We start from the raw sequence: 24,361 nt of genomic DNA, 5'->3' as shown, positions 1-24,361 counted from the left end.
AATCCACCAGAGTGTTCCTATACCAGACAAGTCCTAAAACCCAGAGGCAACAGCCTCTTTAAGATCAACTATCAGGCACGGCCGCTTTCCCATACTGCCAATACCCCCTTTCAATACAAACAAGTTACAATGCTCACTGCCTAGACATCCCTGAAGATGGAGAAAGATTAAGTGACAGGATGGGGTAACAACAAACAAGATTTAATAAAGGCCTATGAATAATGAAACTTTATATAATTATATATATTGTTTTGGATGCTGGGGTGTTGGAATGGCTGGAAGGAGGTAGATGACATGGTGGAACTGTAGCCTATGGCATCCTTTGGGATTTGCTCTGTAGCTGCTTGTTGAATTGTGCCTTGAGGGTCTTCACCTTTCTGTATATACCTTGTATTGCATAATAAGGAAAGAACTGAAACTGCAGAACTGTAACCCATAACAATTTTTGAAATTGCCTATATGACTGCTTATTGAGCTGTACATCAAGAGATGACACCTTTCTGTATGTATGCTGTATTTTACAATAATGGAAATGGCTGAAGTTGTGGAACTGTGACCCATGACATTCTTTGAAATTTGTTCTCTAACTACTTGTGAAGTCATACTTTTAAAGTTATCACTGTTACATATGTATGTTTAAGTTCACAATAAAAATGTGTATATATATATAAAATTTTTAAAAAATGAAAAAAAAAAAAGAAAGTGGAGTGAATGAAAAAAGTTCAATGAAATAAAACAGACACTCTAATTATAGCAAAATCTCACTCATTTTCCAATTTGGACTCACCAGCAGATATGCCTGAATAGTCTACATGATGTCAAGGCTGAAATTAACTAACCCTGACCTTTATTCTTACTAATTATGGAAACAATACTAAAACTTTGAGGACCGTGAGTTCTGACAATTTTCCAGAGTTTCTCACAAGAACAGATGGTTGTGTACTGTCTAATTTTTCACTTTATTTTAAGCTGCTAAATCATAGCATGTGTTATTTTTTATTATGCTTAAATGTGCAAAGTTAGGACAATGTTAATATTTTCCTAGCATTTCATACTCTTCAAATTTTTATTATTATTATTTCCTAAATAAGGCTATTTATATCATATGGAGGTACTCGTATTCACCACATTTTTCTCATTTAGCAAAATAATGCAAATAATAAATCATTTGACTTGTTGCAATGAATTTTTTCATGTGTCCCATTACTCACTGAATAATTATTGAGCTTCTATTATGTTCCACATATTGTTCTAAACCCTGGAGAAGCAAAAACAAGTCTCAGTTTCTGACTTTAACAGATTTATTAAATCTAATACTGGGGTAGACATACATTTTATCAATCACTACATGAGGGGAGCAGAGACAAAATACTGTGTGGTAAAGATGGAAGGAATAAGTACTCAGGGGGGTGCAGGGGGAAGTTTGAAAGTATAATACCAAGGAGGTGATTTTTGAATTGGGTATTAAAAAGGTAAAGAGGCACAGTTCTGGCAGAAATAGTAGAAGAGGATTCTAAGCAGAGAAAACAGCATGAGCAGGAGCACGGGGAGCTGAAACACCGTGGCTCATCCTGGGAAAGGCAAAGTGGTGCTGCAGGGCCTGAGCAGAGGAGCAGAGGAGAAACACACAAGGCAGGTAAATTTGAAAACACAACCTGGGACCAGGGCACAGAGGACTTTGGGTGCCACATAAAAGAACATGGACTTTGTCCTGTGAACTCAGGAACTTACATGGATTTATTTTCAAAATATTGGCTTAGCTCAAATATTCAAAAACCAAAACCAAATAAAATGATACAGAACTGATACTTTCCTCTGTATTTCCTCTTGAATTTCAATCTGGGCATCATAATATTTCACTAAGTTCCAAAGAATGTGGAATATATATAAAAGGTATGCTAATGGTTACATAACAAAGGTTCAAAGTAAAGAATTGCTGTTAACTATGCAAGTCTATAAGTAAGTGCAGAATAGAACACAGCTTTCAGTTTTCATTTTAAGGTTTGCTCTCTCTCTGTCATCACACTGTGGAATGATTTAGTGGAGAATCTAATAAAAGATTAAGAAGTCTTTTACTTCTAGCTTAACTGTTAGTAACTATGGCCTATCTATGAAGTAATGTTTTTACTGCTGTATTCCTCTAAAACTGCAAAAGGATACTTTAAAATGTTTTAAGAACAATATATTTCTTTGGCAGGAACATCTGCATAAGCAGGATGGAAATAACAGACTTGGGACTTCAGAGTCCTGGGGCTGATTTATCAGATGGGCAGATTTGCATGAGAAGGTTTATACTGATGCAGTCTTTGAATAAATAATAAATAATTCCAGTATTTGAAACAATCCCAGATAGAGAATGCAGGGGTATTGGGCTTCCCCACCTCAATGGTTGCTGATGTGCTCACAGACTTAGGGGACTGGTGGTTTGATGGGCTGAGCCCTCTACCACAGGACTTGCCCTTGGGAAGACTGTTGCTGCAAAGGAGAGGCTCGGCCTCCCTATAATTGTGTCTAAGAGCCTCCTCTCGAATGCCTCTTTGTTGCTCAGATGTGGCCCTCTCTCTCTGGCTAAGCCAACCCGGCAAGTGAAATCACTGCCCTCCCCACTATGTGGGATCTGACACCCAGGGGAGTGAATCCTCCTGGCAACCTGGAATATGACTCCCGGGGAGGAATCTCGACCCGGCATCATGGGATGGAGAACATCTTCTTGACCAAAAGGGGGATGCGAAAGGAAATGAAATAAGCTACACTGGCAGAGAGGTCACTCTGGCGGGCACTCTTATGCACAATATAGACAACCCTTTTTAGTTCCTAGTGAATTGGAGTAGCTAGCAGTAAATACCTGAAACCATCAAACTACAACCCAGAACCCAAGAATCTTGAAGACAATTGTATAAAAATGTAGCTTATGAGGGGTGACTATGTGATTGGGAAAGCCATATGGAGCACACTCCCCTTTGTCTAGTTTATGGATGGATGAGTAGAAAAATGGGTGAAGGAAAACAAACAAACAAAGGCACCCAGTGTTCTTTTTCTTTAATTGCTCTTTTCCACTTTAATTTTTATTCTTGTTATTTTTGTGTGTGTGGTAATGAAGGTGTCAGGGATTGATTTTGGTGATGAATGCACAACTATGTAATGGTACTATGAACAATTGAATGTACGCTTTGTTTTGTATGACTGCATGGTATGTGAATATATCTCGGTAAAATGAATTAAAAAAAAAAAAAATCCCAGAAGCTAACAGTCTCCAAAAAGAGGCAAGAAAATTGCTAGAAGGAATGCAAATCTGACATAGGTTTTTCAGAATGTCACCAAATCAAGGAAGGGAAGGCAAAAGATAAAATTTTTTAAAAATTTTAAACAGATTTTTAAAGCTCCAATGTCAGAATTCCAGAGAGTTAAAATAAGAATTATAAAAAGAATAAGAATGATTTAACTTCAACTTTACAGAAAATATGTATTTGAAATACATTTCAACTTATCATCATTTACAAATTGACATAGGTAAATTCTACATAGTTGTTATTAGGCTATACATTCAATATTGTATTTTTATTCACTATTTCTCCATATAACTATATTCATGCACAGTCATTTTAATTACTAAAATGTATTCTAATTAGGATCTCTTAATGGTCCAATGGTCTAGGTAAGAGTGAAACTCTACCATTTCCAAACCAAAAAATCACTACCATTTATAACTGAGTTGAATTGCATCTGAAAGCTCACTGGACCAGGAATTAAGAGTCCGGGTTTTAGTCCCAGCTGTACCATTAACATCCCATGTAGCTTGCTGCAAACTGAATTACCTTGTTGCAAAATGAATTACCTTGTTCAGACTCCATTTCCACAACAGTAAAATGAAATGGTTGGAAGGATGATCTAAGTATCTTCCAGCTCCCAGATTCTGAAATCCTGAGGAGTAGCCCAGATTCACTCATTTATTTATCCATTCAACAAATATTTACTAAGTTTCTCCTGTTAGTTGCTGTGCTGTCCTCTGGAGGTACAGCAGTGTATAGGACCATCAGATGTCTCTGCTCTCCTGGAGATTACACGTTCACCATGGAAGACAAACAATAAACCAACAAGAAATGAGATGCTTACAGATGGCTATACATGCTGGCAATGTGATTAAGACTATCTGGTGAGGGGTAGGGATTTAGTTTTGACACATTTGTCCAAACTGATTTTCAAAGCAGAATATACTTTGCCTCACCATGCTTCATATTTGGGTAGTTTCCTGCTCTCAAGTTATCCACTGGTACAAGTATTGATATACGCAAAAATAAGTGAAAAGATGAGGACCGTTTGCTTGTTCCTTTTTGAGACACCATGGTGGATCAGAAGATGGGTAATATTTCTCATGTCCGGAAGGGCAATGCAACAGTAAATCAAGGAGACTGTGAATCCGAGGTTTCCTTACATGATTTCCCTGAAACCATGCACATCTATGTTTCAATAATTTTTTCTTTCATTAAGTGACATAACTATTTGTCCCCTTCTATTTCATGGAGAGGCTGTAAAGACAAATTTATAATCTCCCTAAATGTGAGATGCTATTTGCTGCCCCAGGCACATTGAGTTTCCAAAAGGTGACTCCACCACCCAAACAATCTGCATCTGCATAACAGTCAAATAGAGCTTTATTAGGATGGATTTTGAAAGCATGCATAATGTCACTAAAGAGTGATTGTCATTTTTTGAAAAATAGAAATCAGCCTATGTTTAGATTATGAAGTCAGGAAATCCCTAACGTCAATTTCTCTTAGTGCATTTGGTGAACAAATTCTACACCTTTCAAGCATTTATAAAGTACTTTAAATAGTACTATGCAAAAGTTGCTGAATTATAAAACATGGAAAAGTAGTCAAACTATGGATGAACAAGAGATCCACTTCCTTGATATGTTTGTTCACATATGAGCTTCAGAAATAACATTAAATATCTCTCCCATTATCTGTTATCCATGTTCTCTTTTGAATTATTCTATATAAACTTCCCACATGCATCTAATACGAGCTCAGTTATCAGTTTGTCAGTTATGTCAGTTGTTAACACTTCCTAAAAACAGCAAAATTGCTTTTACCTCCTCAGTGTCTCATTAAACTTTTATTTATGTCATTGATAAATAAACGTGACTTAAAAGTGCTATATATCCTTGAAATGTATTTAAGTTTTTGAAGCCAGAGAAGCACCAACGGGAAATGCAAAAAGAAGAGAGAACAAACCCTGTGCTTGGGAGGGGAATGTCAGGTGTGAGAGGTCCACACCCAGCTTGCCACAGCGCTGCTGTGACACCTGCTGCAGAGATCTTATGAAGGTGGACAAGGTAAAAGCCAGTTGCGTGTCACCAATCTGGGGTAAGAGAAAAACTGGGCCCACCCTGTTCAGCCCATTCAACTTTGATGTTTGTTGCTGATGATGTTGCTGCATGCATTTACAGGGTACTTATTGATTAGAATCATTTGGTGCTAATTTAATAGTATCAATTTTAAAAGAAAGTGTGGGGGAGTGGGTAGTACAGATGTACAAATGCAGTTACCAATTCATGATCCAACAGGTAAAATTTCACCTGTGAGACCAAATGTGCATTTTTCTCCATCTATCCCATTAATGTAAGTATTTTCCAGATTTCAGCCTTCAATCCCCATTAATTCTCAGCCTTGCACTTTCCGTGGTGAAGAGCTTCTGCTCACTTGACTTCAGTTACACCCATAGACTTATTGTCCTCACTACTATATGTCCAGCTAGTTCTCTCACTTCAACTCCTGACTTATATACACAACTGCCTGCTGAATCTCCCACACATGCCCTACTTCACATCTCCAAATCTGAATTATACCTCACACTCTACCCACCATGTGTTTTTCCTTCAGTTTCTGTCCAGTGAATGGCATCACCATCCACCCAATATCAAGTCCAAAACTGGAGGTCCTGGGTTCCTCTCCTTTTTCACCACCCCTAATCCCATCATACCTGGTCCTCGCCGTGCTTGTTCTATCTAGATCCATCACACTTGACAACTACTTGAATGTATGCACTAATGTAGCACTCAGTCCTAGAATAGTACTGGGTATACACTCACATTAGGTTTTAAATAAATATTCGTTAACTGCATGATCACTTGGTTCACCAAATACAATGTAATGAATAGATCTAATATGAGTTAACTTATACATCCTATGAGTAGCTAGCTTTCTTTTACAACCATGATTTAAAAGAAATTTTTTATGACACTTGCTATATCATAAAATGACATTGATCTAATCTATAGTAAATATTTCTGCACTATTTACTCTAAGCCAAGGATGTATTTTCTGACTCTCAGGCCAAGGGAAAAATACCAAAGAGCGGAAGGGAATGAAGAGTGATGTATAGAGGAGAGGGTTTGGGGCTTATTTACTTACTTTTTCTGCTTTCTAAAGTTGGATTTATCTATTTTTAGTATAGCTTTAGACATACCAATTGTCATACAGTATTGAGAAAACAGACAAATAAGCAACAAATTTGGTTTCTGTAGCTATTGAACTGTAGCTGGTTAGAATGGTCTCTTTCTGTGCCATCTATGTCTTCAATACTTTAAATGTCAGTGGTGTGCTTCTCTTGTTGGCATTGATGTCATGCCAGAGTCGCCAATTCTTCATTTTTTCCTAACCTTTATTGTCCTCAATACACATGCACAAATCCACTCTAGGTATTGAGACTTTCTCCTTTTTTTCTTTGGACCATCTTTGTCCCTTGCCTTTTTTGGTGATGAGGAGTGTCAGGGGAAAATTTTGTGAAGGAGACTACATCAACTTTACTTTCTTGTTTAGTTCCAAAAGAAAGTGAGATTTACACCTATCTTAAACAGACTGTTGATCTCAATAAATGAGAGTACAAGAAAGGAGGGTAACCTGATTGAAAACATTTACTCATTGGCACTCAAACTGTGGTCTGTGGCCCAGCTGCACTGACATAACCAGGAACTTGTTAGAAATGCAGAATCTGGGGCCCTATCTGAGACTTACTGTGTTAAAATCCATATTTTAATAAGATAACTAGGTGATTAGAATATATATTACAATTTGAGAAGCACTGTATTAAATTATCTCAAGCAAAAAATGTGTTCAAACTGAAGGAAGATTGACCAACCATGAAAGTATTTTAAAAATGACAGTCTCGGAGGCAAATGAGCAGAGTATAAACCAGTATAGTTTCAGGGAGAGGAAGTCAGTCTTACAGTATTCGCATTGACAAAAACATCATTACTGTTAGCTCATCCTACATAAACATTTCTACAAAGGGAATCTATGCCTTATGTTCTAGCTGTCAAAAACCATAAATCCATTTATGGCCAAAGACCCTCATAGACCCAATATGGGCACCTTGCAACAATTGTTAAAGCTTATGAGCTCCTTATGGAGCTCTATATGATTATTCTTATTTTAGAAAATTCCTTATTCCAGTCCCTTTATCTTTTTTATGGGCTCAGCAAAGAACCTCATTTGACGATCTAATGAAACTATGTTCCAATCCTGAGTTCTTTTATTCATTTGGATAAATCTTATGTGGCTCTGTCTGCCCATGGAATTGTCACCTTGGTTATATCCAAGGTAGGAAAAGCTGAAGCCTGTAAAAATTTATGATAATTAGACTTTCAGTGGCTTGGTTTCTTCCCTCTCTTTCTTCCTCTTTACACGCTTTTCATTCTTTCCTTTCAGTCTTTTCACTCTTCCTTCCTTCCTTTTTACTTTTTTCCTCCCTTCCTTCCAACTACTTCTAAACCATTAATATAGTATCCTATAAATATCTCTTTGTTTGAACCACTGTGAAATCTGAGGAAATATAAGATACTGAGGAAACATAAGAAATTTCCTTGTACATTCTTCAAGCTTGACAGCAATATCCTCAGAAAGCATGACTGCAATTTTCCTTGTATCTAATGGGATGAGTTGGCATTAAGGAATGCCAAAGTGTCAGGATCAAGGCATAGAATATCCATGTGCGAAAGTCATTGTAGGAGTTATGAATAGAGCATATCTTTGTGTTGAACCCAGTGTCCATTCATAAGTAACACTTAGCCTTCTCTTTTGATGATCTAATTGTGGAAATTCCCTGCACTCCAGCCAGTAGTGAAGAATTACTGCTGCAGGATTACTGATGCCTTTAAATCATACCACATATGGCTGCTTATGTAAAGATGTAGCTCAAATAACAGAAAAGAGGGGGGGTCATATGTCTTGAGAGCAAGGAGGGTGTGACAGAAAAAGTATTAAACTACAATTGGGGACTCAAACTGCTAGTCCTAGTATCTGCTACTATCTAGCAAAAATGATGAGTTACTTCATGTCTTGGACCCTTATTTCTTCATCTGTAAAATTGGATTAGATGATCTTTCAAGTCCCTTCCAACTCTAATGTCCTTTGTTCTACAGGTCATCATGAAAACAATTTCCAAGAGGAAAACAGAGGGTTTAAACTAAATAAATGAATAGAAAAAAGAGGAATATGAAGAAAGGTAGGGTGAAGTGTGCAATGAAAGCCTTCCAAACTACTTGATTGAATACAGCTATTTCTTTATGAACAAATGAAATCATTTTAATTGACAAACTCCTGCCATGCTTGAGGTCGTGAGTGTACTAATTGAGGCAACTTTTTCCCACTGGTAGACCAGAACCTCTTTTGGTAACTAGCTGAATCTCAGCAGTGGGGTTGGAAGTCCACCGAATATAGCATGTTTGGGGGAGATGATGTGGACTTCTAGGAAGCCATCACTACAGAGGCAAGGTCTCTGTTTTGTTTCACAAGCATTGAACATATTACTTGCATTTTTCCATACTTTCCACATGAATGGTGGGAACTAAGGAAATAGAAATTATCAGCAAGAGCTCTGGTAACCCCAAAATAGATATTTACAATTTGATAAAAAATCAAACTTTTAATTTTATAATCTTATTCTCTGAGTCTCAGAAGATTGAGGGTTGAATGGGAAGACTGGCCTTCCTCCCTTTTTTTCTTTCAATGTAATTATTTTAGGAAAATTATTTTGCAATGCTGATTTTAAAACTTTCCCACTTAACTGCTCTTTCATTTCTGCAGAGCCTGAGCAACTCCCAAAGTTCAAAGATCACAGTTCTTCACAATGCTGTTCAGTATAACATGATTGTGTTCACACAGAGCAATGAACTGTAGTATAACATGCTCTTTCAGAGTGGTAACTGTTGGCAAAGCAAAAACTATTGGTAATCCTTTCCACAGCTGCAGAATAGCTCCTGTGTATCATATCACTAGGTCAAATGGCAATCAACACACACAATACTTAACAAATCTACATTTAATTGCATTATTGAAACTCAGAAATTCAAGATGAACAAAGTTTCACATGCTAACATCAAGTGATCTTATTTGTAGAGGGTGCATATTAAATTTGCTTGCAAAATAGCATGAAATATGCAATAAATTTAACTAATTTCATCTGGCAGTGGTTTATTTGGCTAAGATGCATAGTACTATATGTGTGCCAGGAAGATTGTTGTTTAATAAGCGGGGAAAAAAATGGAGCTCATAAATGTTTGTGGAGGACTGGAATGTTCTACACTGAGATTAAATTTCAGTGATGCATTATTTAAAAATTATAACAACACTTCAGAACTTGAAGTGTCTGTAATAATGTATACCATAAAACTGTATACAAATACACTCTGTTTGGAGACAAATTCAGTAGCTCAGCCTCTCCACTGCCACCTAGAGGAGTTATAGGTCAACAAACAAAAGGGAGAAATTCTCTAAGGAGTCAGATACTGTAAATCAGCATTAGGAGGAAATTATTTTGTCATAGGTCTACTTCTGGAGTTTATATTTGGGGAAAATCAGCCAAAAAAAAAAAAAAAAAAAAAATCAGAAAAAGTTTAAGGAAATATTTCAAGTGACTAACAGTTCCTCAAATGGAATTCCTACTCGGCAAATGTGCTGGGGGTGGGATGTCAGGTAGCAGCATATCATATCTTTGCTCAGTATAGGGCAGGAAATGGAGCATCTTTAAGCATGTCCCATTACTTAAATGCATGAAAATACTGCCTGGAACAGCTGGGTTTTTTCAAAGCTTTTATCCTTCAGTGAGTCTGTATGAAGTAACTCATTCTAAAGCTAATTGTAGGTTACTTTTAAATACAGTGCGAAGGGTCTCCAATTTATGATTCTCCTTTTTGTTTATTGCAAAGATAAAAGTGTGTGTGCTTGTTTCAGTTGAAAGGCTGTTACAAATTCACATCTTGAGAGTATTCTGGTACTTTTTTCAGTGGAGATATGTTTTTGTTCTATTGATATATTTCTGGGTAATTTTCCATTCTTTCTTCACCTTAGTATGTTTTACACATTTTCACCCTTTTCAACAATCTCCAGCAGAGTCTAAACAGAAAACTTGGGATAGCTTGCCCCTACCTTTTTTTATAGTCCAATAAAAGAAGTTTTGATAAAACGGGCATTGAGTCCATTATTGTCCCTGTACAAGGCCAGTGGAAGATAAAGGTTCAAAAGTTATGGCCTTTACCCCCTCCCCCAGGAGGGTTTACTATTTAATGTACACGATAAAAAATATGTATTTATCCCCAAGTACAGAAAAATATCCAAATTGACATTTCAGGAAAGATTTTATGTTCCAAGAGAGAAAACAGATCTAGCCATTTCTTGGTATAGAACTGTAAGAAGATGCCCATCAATATTGTTTTATTCTACAATAATTTATTAAGATAAATTAAGATAAAGTAAATACTTGGAGTCTACAATTTGATCAGTTTTGACATATGCATGCATCAGTGAAACCTTCACCACAACCAAAAAAATATTTTATCACCTCCAGAAGTTTTCACGTGCCCATAAGTAATTTATCCCTCCCTCTACCCTGTTCCCCAGGCAGCCAATGATCTGCTATTCTGTCCCTACAGATTAGTTTGCATTTTCTAGAATTTTATATAAATGCAATCATACAGTAGATGCTCTGTCTTGCCCAGCATTTTTTCATTTTTCATTTAAGTTATTTGTCTTATTATTTACTTGTAAGAGTTCTTTATACATTCTGAATACAAGTCCTCTGTCTGATAAATGTGTTGGAAATATTTATTAACAGTTGGTGGCTTGCCTTTTAGTTTTCTTAATGGTGTGTTTTGAAGAGCAAAAATTCTTAATTTTGATGAAATCCAACTTTGTTTTTTTTTTCCATGGCTCATGCTTTTTGTGCTCTATTTGAGAAATCTTTGGCTATCCCAAGATCCAAGACTCAGTCAATCCAGCACCACTATTGAAAAGACTTTCCTTGCCCTGTTGAATTACCTTGGAATCTTTGTCATAAATCAATTAACTATATATGTATAGCTCTATTTATGAACGTTCTACTTAGTTCTGCTAATCTATATGTCACTCTTACCACCAATACCAACCTGTAGCTTTATAGTAAGTCTTGAAATAGTGTAAAGTCTTCCAACATTTTTTTAATTGCTTTGTTTATTCTAAGGATTATGCCTATGCATGTAAAATTTAGGAAAATCTTGTCAATTTCTACTACAAAACATGCTTGAATTTTGACTGGGTTTGCATTCCATCTGTAGATCAATTTGGGGAGAATTGCCATCTTAAGAATACTGACCCTTCCAATCCATTAACAAAGCATATCTCCCCATTAATGTAGAACTTCTTTTTATTTCTCTTAGCATTATTTTTAATTTTAGTATAGATGTCTTAGACATCATTTGCTAGATTTATAACTAGGGATTTTTTTATGCTTGGAATTGGGATTTTTGGTGCTATTCAAAATGGTATTTTTAAAATTGTTATTCAGTTTTCTGCTGTAAATAATTAAGAACACAATTGACTTTTGTATCTGGACACTGTATCCTGTAATATTGCTAAATTCATTTGTTAATTCTAGTAGCTCTTTTGTGGATTCCCTATGATTTTCTACATAAACAGTCATAGCATCTGCAAACAGGAATGTCTTACTTTTTCCTTTCTGCTCTTTAAGTCTTTTATTTCCTTATTCTGTCTTGTTTCCAATGGCTAGGACCTCAGTCCAATGTTGAATAGAAGTGGTAAAAGCAACAGTGGTTTGCTCCATCTCAGCGGAAACAACTCAGTCTTTCACCATTATATACAATGTTAGCTATAGGCTTTTTTGCTGATCCCATTTACCGTTTTAGAAATTTTCCTACCATTCTTAATTTACTGATATTTTGTATCATGAATATACATTGAATTTTGGCAAAGGCTTTTTCTGCATTTATTGAATTGACCATATGGTTTCTCTATTTTGGTATGGTGAATTATATTGACTGATTTCTGAATTTTAATCAACCTTGCAATCTTGGGATAAATTCTATTTGACCATGATGTTTCATCATTTTCATATATTGTTGATTCAATTTGCCAACATTTTGTTAAGTTTTTTTGTGTCTCTTTTCATGAATGGTATTGGTCTATTAATTTCTCTTTCTTTTCTGGTAATGCCTTTGACAGGTTTCAATATTAAGGTAACGCCAGCCTCACAAAAGGATTTGGTCAGTGATCTTTCTACCCCTATTTTCTGAAAAAGTATGTGCAATATTGGTATTATTTCACCCTTGAATTTTTTAAAAAAATTCACAGTGAAACTGTCTGGGCTTAGAGTTTTCTTTTCAAGATTTTTTTTGATAAATAATTAAATTTATTTTATATTGAGAGAGTTATTGAGATTTTCTATTTCTTTTACTGTTGGTTTTGGTATTTTTAAATAAATTGGTCCATTTCATCTGAATTTTTTATTTGTTTGCATAATTTTGGTCATAATATTCTCTTATTATTCTTTGAATTTCTAAAATGTCTGTACTAATAATATCCTTTTCATTTCTGATATTGATGCCTCTTTTTTTCTTTATTCGTCTAGATAGGCATTTGTCAATTTTGTTGATCTTTATAAAGAACCTCTATTTGACTTTCTTAATTGTCTCTATCACTGTTTTCTTTTCCTTTAATTTATGTTCTTATCTTTATTATTTACTTTTTGCTATTTACTATTGGTCTACCTTGATCTTCTTTTTCTACATTCTTACAGTGACACCTTAGGTGATCGATTCTAGATCTTTCTTCTTTTCTAACATAAGCATTTAAAGCTACACATTTCCCTCAAAGAACTTCTCTAACTTTATTCCACAAATTGTTATATTTTCATTGTCATTCTGTTCTCAAAATGTTTTCTAATTTCTCTCATGATTTTTGTTTTTGACACATGAATTTTTCAGAAGTTTAATTTTTATATATTTGAGGGTTTCTAGATAACTTTTTGTATTGATTTCTACTTTAATTCTGTTGGGATCAGAAAATACACTTTGTATGATTTCGATTCCTTTAAATTTTTCGAGGCTTGTTTTATAGCCTAATTTATAGTCTACTTTGATAAATGTATCCTATGCGCTTGAAAAGACAGTGAATCCTGCAATTATTGAATGTGGTATTTTATAAAGGTCAATTAGGTCAAAGTGGCTGATAGGATTGTTGAGATCTTCTATGGCTTTACAAAGTTTTTTGTTTTTTGTTTTTTTTTGTCTAGTTGCTCTATCAATTACCAAGATAATGGTTTCAAAATCTTTACTATAATTGTGAAATTGTCTGTCCTTTAATTCTGTCACTTTTTGCTTCATGTATTTGTACTCTGTTATTAGAGGCATACACATTTATAATTGTTGTGTCTTACTGATGAATTATAATTTTAATCCCTATGAAATGTTCCTCTTGATCTCTGGTAATACCATTTTCTTGAAGTCTATTTTATCTGATCTTAAAGCTGCCACTTCAGCTGTTCTATGCATACTGCTTGCAAGTTATGTCTGTTTTCATCCGTTTATTGTCAACCTATTAGTGTCTTTATGTTGAATTCTGTTTTTTAGCATATTAGTAAGGCCTTGCTTTTTTATCCACTCTACCAATCTCTGCCTTTAATTGGCATGTGTAGACCACAAACATTTAATATAATTATTGATATGGTTGGATTTAGGTCTACCATGTTATTATTTGTTTACTATATATCCCCACTGTTATTTTTCCCTCTGTACTTTTCCTGCCTTCTTTTGGATTATTTGAATATTTTTAGTGTTTCATTTTAATTTATTCACATTTTGGCTATATCCTTTGGATTATATCCCTTGGATTGTCTACTGGAACACCCGCAGACAATGTTACAGTTTTTGCTTTCAACATTCATACATATTTTAAAGAACTTAAGAGGAAAAAATATTTTATATTTACCCAGATATTTGCTACTTCAGTTGCTACTTCATTCCTGACAGTACAAGATTCCCTTCGATATTTCTCCTCTTCAGCATGAAGAACTTCTTTTAAAATTTCTTATAGAGAATTTTTAATAATGTTTATTGTAAATGTTTGGAAATGGATAGAGGTGATGATAGCACATTACTGTGAGTGTAATTAACAGCGCTGAATTATGGGTGTGATTATGGTTGAAAGGGGAAGTTTAGGGTGTATGTGTCACTAAAAGGAAAGCTAGAGGATAAAACATGGGATGTTTAACATAGTGAACCCTTTGGTGGACAATGACTGTGGTTCATCTTACATGAACTAGAACAAATGTGCGTCACTCTTACAAGGTGTTACTAATAGGGAGATATATGGGAAAAAATATAGCTAATGCAAACTGTGGGCTATAGCTAACAGTAATATTGCAATCTTCTTTCATTAGTTAAAACAAAGAGGTTTTATATCAGTGCTAAGTGTCAATAATAGGGGGTTATAAGGGATATGGGATTTTTCTTTTTGAAGCAATGAGAATGTTTTCAAATTTATTGTGATGATGAATGCACAACTCTGTGATAATACCAAGAGCCATGGATTGTACACTTTGGATGGGTTCTATGGTGTGTGAAAAAAGCTGTTTTTAAAACATTTCTTGTAAAGTATGTCTTCTGGCAGCACATTTTCTTAGTTTATCTTGATTTGAGAATACCTTCATTTTACCATAATTCTTTAAGCATATTTTCACTGGATATAGAATTCTAGGTTGATAGTTCTTTTCTTCCAGCATGTTAAATAGGTTGTTCCACTATCTCCTCACCTCCATGGTTTTTGATAAGAAACTTCAGTTATTCAAATCATTTTTCCAACATATGAAATGTGTCATTTTTCTCTAGTTACTTATATGATTTTTTTTTAAATCTTTGACTTTCAACAGCTCATGTATGATTTTTAAAATGTAATTTTCTTTGAGTTTTCTTATTTATGGGTTTGTTGAGTTTCTTAAATGTGTACATTTATATCTTTCCCCAAATTTGGAAAGCTTCTGCCATTATTTCTTCAATTTTTTGCCCCAGTCTCTTTCTCCTCTCCTTCTGGAATTCCAATCACATGGGCATTAGACCTTTTGATATTGCCATATATGCCCCTGAATCTCTGGGTTTTTTTTTTGTTTGTTTATTTGTTTTTTCTCTCTGTTCTTCAGATTGGATCATTTTTACTGATCTGTCTTCAAATTCCTCTGTCATCTACATTCTTCCATGGAGCCCATTCAGAGAATTTTTTATTTTAGACATTATTTTTTTTTAGTTCTAAACTTGCCATTTAATCTTTTTTTGCAGTTTCTATTTCTTGCTGGCAACTTCTACCTTTCAATTGATTTCAAGTGTGTTTTCCTTTATCTCATGTAACATAGTTTTAATAGCTGCTTTAAAGTCTTTGCCCAATACTTCCAGCACCTGGGCCATCACAGGTAACTGTCTATTGCTTTTCCCTTGAGAATTGGCCACATTTTCCTGGTTGTTTGCCAAATAATTTTGGATTGTACCCTGGAAATTGTGAATGTTATTCTGTATAGAACCCAGGTCATGTTATAATCCTCTAGAGAATACTGATTTTTATTTAGCAAGTAATCAACATAGTTAGGTTCAGACCATAAATTCCACCTCATGTTCTATGAGTAATGGTTCAAATTTCAGTTCAGTTCTCAAAGCACTTGCTCTGCTCATTTGAGCCTGTGTCATGCACCCATAACTGAAACTTAGCCTGAAACTTCTTCAGGTTTATACACAAAATTATGGAATCTCCTTTTATGGCTTCTTTGCTCTGGGATTCTCCTTCACTCTCCAGCCCCCAGAGGCTTCTGTGCTGGTTCCTCCAGTTGTAAACATGGGATTTCTATTGGAGTTTTAGCCCCTCTTGTACTACTGCTGATGTGCTGTAAGTGGGGCAAAGAGAAAAAAGTAGAAAACTCATGTCATGCATTCTCTTCTCCAAATTTTGAATAATTCCTTCCCATTTTTGTTTATTTTTCAGTCAACAGGTAGTTTACTTTTGTTTTTGTTCATGTATTTTAGTAGTAATTAGTGGGAAATATGGTCTATAGTGGGCTTATGCCACCATACCCAACCCAGAATGTTCTTCCTTACTGTTTCAATCTTATTTCTCAAACTGTGAGTCAAGTTCATTTGTGAGTCATTAAGTCAATTTAGCGGACACTTTATTCATATATTTTAAATTAAGTATATTTGAGGACTAGACCAGATTATATCAGATTGTATCACATGTAATGGGTAACTTATTCTGTGAAATTTATACTTCTTTTTATTCAACAAATATTTATTGAACACCTACTAAGTGCCAAAGATTGTTTAAAGTTTTGAGAAATACAGCAATGAACATAATATACAAAACACCATGTTTTTTAATGAACTGGAGGAGATAAATATATTTTTTGAAAGTTATTACAATGTATAGTGTTTTAGATAAATATCCCCATTTAATAGACATGGAAAATTAGGCAGAAAAGTAAAAAAAAAAAAAAAAAAAATTGCCCTAGGTCACACTGCTAGCAAATAGTAGAACAGGTATTCAAACTTGGGCAGACAGTGTCCAAAGTCTAAGCTCTTAAACAGTACGATATGTACATGCACATGCAAGCAGCTGTGTGTGTATGTACTGGGTTTCTAAATGAGACGTAATTCTTACTGTGAGTGTTAGTTTAAAAAAAAGTTTGAATGTCACAGATTTAATGATATAATACAAATGTAACGCATGTATCAGCACTACTCATTTCCCCCACAACTGCTCTCAGGTTTCATGTTACTCCCTACTCCTTTCATCTTCCCACCAGGACATGTTGAGGGGAAAGGAGTCTGTCTTAAGTAAGTCCTGGTAAACAACCCAAACTGCAGCTATCCTTCTGTTTGCTCCTAGCTCTAATTTGCCTCATCACTCACATTGCTGCTGATCACTGCCTGGAAAACTTAGATTTCTGTTCCTTTTGATACGGTGACATTATCACCACATGGAGGTCAGTAGAGTGGTGAATTTGGGGGGTTCATCATTTCCCTTACTATTCATCCCAATATTCCCCTCAAATCCCTCCACACAAGACTAGACAGGTATAGCAAGTTTGTGAGGATGAAGACGGAGTTTACATCACAAGATAGAGTGGAAAGCCAGAATCACTGTTGTTAACTATTCTTCTTCTACCTCACAATCAGGAATTTCCTCCCAACCACATTTTTCTTTAGGTTGTACATCCATAACATGGCATTAGATCTTTCTCTTTCTTCTTTCCCATAGTCTCTTTTTTGCTACCTCTTACCCCCACATTCCTATTTATTTCTTATGCAGGACAGTGTCAATTTCCATTTTGTTTTTCTTGTTTGTTTTTTTTTTAACTTCATGGCTACAAAGGCTATTTTTACCTTTACATTTGGGTCAGGTAATATTTAGAGTCTTGGTGTGCCATTGGGGGGTTCTACTATCACCCCTGCACTTGGGAAAGTTGTGGATCAAGGCCCTATTATCCTCATGTCCAAGTAATCACCAGGAGTAAAGGTAGGAAGTTGGGGAGGGGGGGGACTCACTTCACATGCACCCAACTACTTTCTGAATAGTCAGTATCTAAGTTGATCAGAAAATAATGTACCCATACATAATCCTATTCTAAATTTTGTTGTTACTGACATGCCTATTTTCAGGAGAAAGTCTTCTCATTTATTTCTGATATGGCATTAACATTGACATGGCAGCTACATAGCAGGGACCCCCATTCCATGGATATAGCAGATATTATCAACTATAACCCACTTCCCCCAAACTCCAAAATTCTCAACACAGCCCTAAGACAGCCACTGCCAATGAATCAGGATTGAAAAAGGAGATGAACGGTTTTTGCCCTCTCTACTTCAGCTAATGGCAAAAATTTTCCCAGAAAGTTGTATTTTTGCCAATTTTTATAAATAAATTTTCACAAATAAATTGTTCCATAAGAATAGCCGACTAGAGCACAATAAACCCTGATGCACATGTCAACAGCAATGCCCATTCTAACTCTTTCCAAGTTCTCCAGGCAGCATTATCAGCCATATAGAAAATTAATGGAACATATGTAGCCAAAGAAAATGTTCATTTGGACAAAAACAAAGATTCTTTTTAAAGAACAAATTCTTTCTAGCCTGCCTGCTTTTTTTAAAGAAAAAGTACAGATCTGGAAGTAATTTAGTACATTTACTGCATGTAAATTGTAATCAACTTTGGACAGAAATCATTTGTTTTCCTGAAAAGAGGGAGATAAACTCAAAGACAAGGAGATTGGATTCAAATCTTAATCCCAGAGTTAAGTGAGGCAGAAAGAGACCCAATATGCAACCGACCATAAATATGTTAGGCTGTTTAAATTGTTATGTTACTGTCCAAAACACTGCATTGCTATTTTGCAGTAACAACATCTTACACATTTATGGCTTTGACTGCACAGTGATTTCCTGAACATTATCATTTTAATTCAAACTGCTCAGCATACAAAATTGAGATGAATTAGAATTCATATACTGCAAGCACAAGCCTAAATATGCAACATCAAAATCAGTCAAAGTTTGTTAATATGAAGGCTATGAAATAATATTGTTCACGGAGTAAAATGGATGAATTAAAGCAGAAATTAAAATTCTGCTTTTTTTAAAGGTGTTTTGGAATGTCTACTCTACTTATACTCCCTACCAGGAGGATTTTTGCTGCTTACAATCTTTGCTGAGTGAACAATAGACCCTATTCTTCTACCTTCCCCGTCTATAGATGGCTAGACGGGGGATCAACAATTAATTTTAAGGTAACCCAACATTCAGTAAACCAGAAATCTATACTACCACTTTGCAGGAAACACTCTTTCCAAAAGAGTCAAACCAAGCTAATTAGATTTCTCTTGAAGGCGTCTCAGTTTGCCAGGGCTGCTATAACTAAAATCCCATACTGGTTGGCTTAAACAACAAGAATCCTCTTTACAAATGATCCTCTTTACAAATGAGTTCACTTCCACAAGGCCAGGGATTAGGACTTGAGCATGTCTTTGTAGGGGACATGATTCAACCCATAATAGAAGCTTATGCTAAGAGATATAGAAGGAAATGCCAGTTGGTGGAGAACTGTGAAGTGGCAAGGTCAGTTTGACTCAAGGTTTAGAATAGCCATTTGGACCATGTGTAACATCAGTAACCCAAAGAAATTTTTGAGGGTAGGTGGGGATTGAGCAGAAACAGAGAAAAGCAGAGATGACTTAGCAGCATGTAAAATAGAAATATGGAAAGAGTTAGTTGCATTAGTTCCCATATTTTTAGTAACTGGGTCTAATTTTCATGAAGTCCAACTATATAGTTATTCTAGTCTTGAATCCCTATGAAATTTATAGATCCTCAAGTAAAGGCACTTACTAGAGATGGCTCAAGTGGATCTCTGCTTCTTATTTAGTGTATACTAAAGAATCCTGATCAAAGCAATACCAGCAGCACTATATTGAAAGAGTTCAATTTCCTAGTTCTGATGAGATATTCATCCTAGATATCTTTCTCTACCCCCAAAAAAATCATCTTGCTCAACTGAATCTGTCATATTTTCATAATTATTAATCTCATAACTTTAGAACCTGGTCAGAAGGAGGAATGTATGTCAAAAGTAACTCTCAAAGGCACCCAGTGTTCTTTTTTACTTTGCTCTTTTTCACTTTAATTATCATTCTTGTTATTTTTGTGTGTGTGGTAATGAAGGTGTCAGGGATTGATTTTGGTGATGAATGCACAACTATGTAATGGTACTGTGAACAATCGAATGTACGATTTGTTTTGTATGACTGCGTGGTATGTGAATGTATCTCAATAAAATGAATTTAAAATAAACAAATAAACAAATAAACAAACAAACAAATAAATAAATAAATAAAAGTAACTCTCTCCTGCTGTTCTGGGTCCCAGTCCCCTGGTATCCCGTAGACAGTGCCCTATTAAGTTATGCATCTCCTCCCTCCGCACTCACTCTTTTCCCTCAGCCTAAGTGTGTTATCATATGTCCCCTTCTTGACCTGTAGTTAAGATATTATTTTTTCCTTTCCTTCTCAGTTAAGCTTTGAAAGCCTACACAAGTACATTTTCACACCCTCATTTACCCCTCAGCCAAGCTGACTTCTACCCACATTCCAAAATGCTCCTCTCACTATACTCTTGATCACCGAATTCCCAAGGACAACAATATCTTTTAAAACCTGAACAGAATATTCTCAGTTTCCCCCTTCAGATATACTCTTCACCCTTTCCTCCCTGCTCCATACTCAGGAAAGCTGACCCACATGTACTGTATCACAGTTCTTTTTCCCTCTGGCATCCAGTTGCACCACAGGGGATCAGTGTGGGAGGTGTTCCTCCAGCTCCCTTCCTGCTCTGCAGTGGTTGGGCTGTGACTGCATTTCTCTACTCATGACCACAGCCTGTGTCTTTTAAGTTGAAGCTCTTTTCCCCTCCCCTTTTCCCCTCCCCTCCCCTCCCCTCCCCTCCCCTCTCCTCTCTTCTCTCCTCTTCTCTTCTCTTCTCTCCCTCTCCCTCTCCTTCCCCTTTTCCCCTCCCCTCCCCTTCCCTCTCCTCTTCTCTCTTCTCTCCTCTTCTCTCTTCTCTTCTCTTCTCTCCTTCTCCCTCCCCCCACCTCTCTCAGTGGTAACTTTTGACTGCCCATTCTCAATCTATTTTTTTAGTTCCTCGTTCTCCTTTCATATAACTGTTTCTTGGAGTACTAGCCTCCTAGTGTTGGCCATCTTTTCTTCATGATTTCAGTAGGATATCTAGATCTGGTCTAGCTTTACTCATCACCAAAAGCACTGCGCTTGGTATCTACTAGGTACTCAACAAATGTTTGCTGTATAAATGAATACATATGCATACTGATGACTACCAAATCTTAATCTTTCCCTCAAATCTCTCCCACGATATACTTATACATATTTCTTATCTCTACTGAACATTTCCATTTAGATGCCTCACAGACATCTGAGACTTAAATATGTTCAAAACTGTATTAATTACCTTTGTCCCCAAATCCTGGTTCTTAACTGTATCCTCTATTTTATATAATAGCAACCCTACCTACCCAGCGCTCAATTGAGAAAGCTAGGGATCATAATAGACACCTAATTTCCCACCCATGTTGCTCATCAAATTTTGTCAACTCCACCATGTTAACTTCTCCCTTTTCTGTACCTTGTTCTCCATCTACTACTGTCTTCATTAAGGTCCTCACGGTCTCTTCTGACTACTGCAGAGAGTTACCTGGATGTCCTTGTCTCCTGCTTTATTTTTTTCCAAACCACCCTTGAAATAAATTACAGAGTGATCCTTATATGTCTTTTCTTTACTTAAAATAATTTAATAGTTCTTCTTTGCATGGCCTTCTAGATAGGCTCCATACCTAATTTGGAAAAGTTTGATCATCTTCCAACATGCACATTACACTAAACAAACTTGACATTATTCAAACACACTTTACTGCTCTCCCTGCCAGAATTTGCTTTCCAACTTTATCTTTCAATCTTATTCCCATCATCCAAGACCTAACCTGAAAGTGATCTCCTCACTGATGCCTTCCCTCACATTTTTACCTCCTTTCTTCCCATACATAATACTTTGTAAATATTTACATCTTTGAACACACTGTGTTGTAATTACTTCCTTATTTATCTTTCTCACCCAAGAGACAGTAAGATCTTTGAAGATACATTCTTACTTAATTTGTTATCTTCAGTACCATATGGTGTCTGATATATATACTGCATTCATTAAATATTTGTTAAGTGAATTGATCTTTCAGTCACTGCTATTCTTATCACTGGCATTGCAACTCAGCAATAATACTTTATTCAAGCTTTTAAATTATCCATTTCCATTAAATCTCTGCTATTAAATCCCTCACCTGGACTCTGGGCAATTTGTACTAGTCCTAGTGTTGGCAATCATATCATTCTAAAACCTTTCCAATATAGTAAGTCAGAATACAGCTACCAAGGCACTCTTGTTAGATTTCTCCTCTAAAACTTTCAGTGGATCTTGACAATTCTTCATTAAATTTAAATTCACAACTATGTAACTTGAGACTTATTTTGCATTTACTCTGGCTGTATTATCTTTTCTCTCATGTATTATCTTTCTCTTAGATGTTCTCTCTAATTAAGTTCGTCAATCAATGTACTCTACATAACCTCGTCTCTCTAAACTTTCAAGCGTTACTCATTCATTTATGAGATATTGAGAACCTGTAGGGTTCAACAAACTGTTCCAGGTACTGAGGGTGGTAAAAGGTTGGGGCCACTGAATGCAGTCCCTGACTATAAGAAGCACATAATCTAACATAAGGGATAATTATACTAAGTCTTAAAATTAAGATACATACATTCAAAGATGTTTATATTCCAAATATCAGCATTTAATTCCATCAGTGGCTTTACAGTAACATACAAGCATTGCAGGGTTGTTTTCACAATTACGTAAGATAATGTATCACAGGAGAACAGCACTGTTGCAGTGTGATTTATAGGCTCCATGTGCTTGTCTAGACTTTCTTGCCTGCTCTATGACTCATGGACATATTAGCTTCAACACACTCATTCAAAATGACACCTCAGCAAAATATTCTTGTCATGAATGTTTTAAGTCTCCTTCAAAATCCTCAGATGCCAAGGTTTCCCTATATACACCATTTAAGGAGGAAGGGGAAATCATATCTGCTTGAGTTAAAGGCCATTGGGTTAAAGAAAATTAAATATTTATACAAGAATTTTAGAACTTTAATATGCTCATGTGAATTGTGACCCTTTCAGAAAGGATGTAATACATAGCATTTTTCCATTTTATGTAATTGCAAAGACCTTTTTTCACAGAAGATATCTGATAGGACCCTGCTGCTCATAGAACTCAGCTTGGGAAATTCTACCTTTAAGAATAAATTCCAAACTTCCTAGCACAAAACTTTCACAATATTGCTCAAGTCTACCTTTCTAGCATTCTCTCTCGTCATCCTCCCCTTTAATCTTCATCCTTGGTTCTAGCCCCAACGTGCTCTGTATTTCTATAACTTTACATTCTTATTCACATCTTTCTTGACATGCTCTTCCCTGTTCTTCAACCAGCCCCACACCCCACCCCACCTTCTCCGTCATTCAACAAACCAGACACTGAAGAAATTACACTTTTTTTTCCTCTGAAGTCTTCCTCTAATCCCCAGGCAGAAGTATTCCTTGTTGTTTCCTCCATACCGCAAATGGACTTTGAACTTATCTACAGTCTATCATATTTCACAGGTACAGAGTTATTTGGGCTGTTTTAACTTATAGATTTGACCTCAGGGGCAGTGACGAATCAAATTTCAATACCTAGCTCTGCACAGTTGCTGTTACACATTCTTGATACATGCTAATTGAATGAAAGGACAGCACAATTCAAGTTAAATATATATATATATAGAATTAACCAGCTGGGTTTTGTCTATATTTGACAACTGGAGAGTGGAAACTGTGAGAAGGAAAAGTGTTTCTGGAGATCAAGTAGGCAAGGGGTTTCAGAAAAGTTGCAAAAATCTCAATGAAACAGTTGGTCATGGGAAGCAGGCTGAAAAGAGAAAGAAACAATGAAAGAGATGATGAAATGAAAGAATTGAGGAAAATCAAAGGATTAGTGAATCAATGAGTACATGAAGGAAGTTTATTATGCCCCAGATATAGAAAGATAAAGTTCTTGCAGTCCAAAAAGTTATTTTTAGAGTTTAAGATTTAAAAGTGAAAGTAGGAATATGATAGTCCTGTGTGAAGGTTTAGCAAAAATACGTAATTTAGGATTAATCAATGGGAATTACTGGAGAAGCAAATTCCAGCTCAATACAAGAAAGAATTATTCAGATCGTATGCAACAGAATGGGGAAAATGGGGTGGAGTTGTAAGTCCTTGGATTTGGTGAGATTCAACTATAAAGCGATACACAGGTGTTGATGTCTGTGAGCAGGAGAAAAGAGAATAGAGAGGAGTGGTAAATTGTGACCTGGATGCTGAAATCATTAAGGAAAGT

The sequence above is a fragment of the Choloepus didactylus genome, chromosome 8 (genome assembly GCF_015220235.1).
Source record: "Choloepus didactylus isolate mChoDid1 chromosome 8, mChoDid1.pri, whole genome shotgun sequence".
Lineage (NCBI taxonomy): Eukaryota > Metazoa > Chordata > Mammalia > Pilosa > Megalonychidae > Choloepus > Choloepus didactylus.
Note: the sequence above shows the minus strand (reverse complement) of the source record.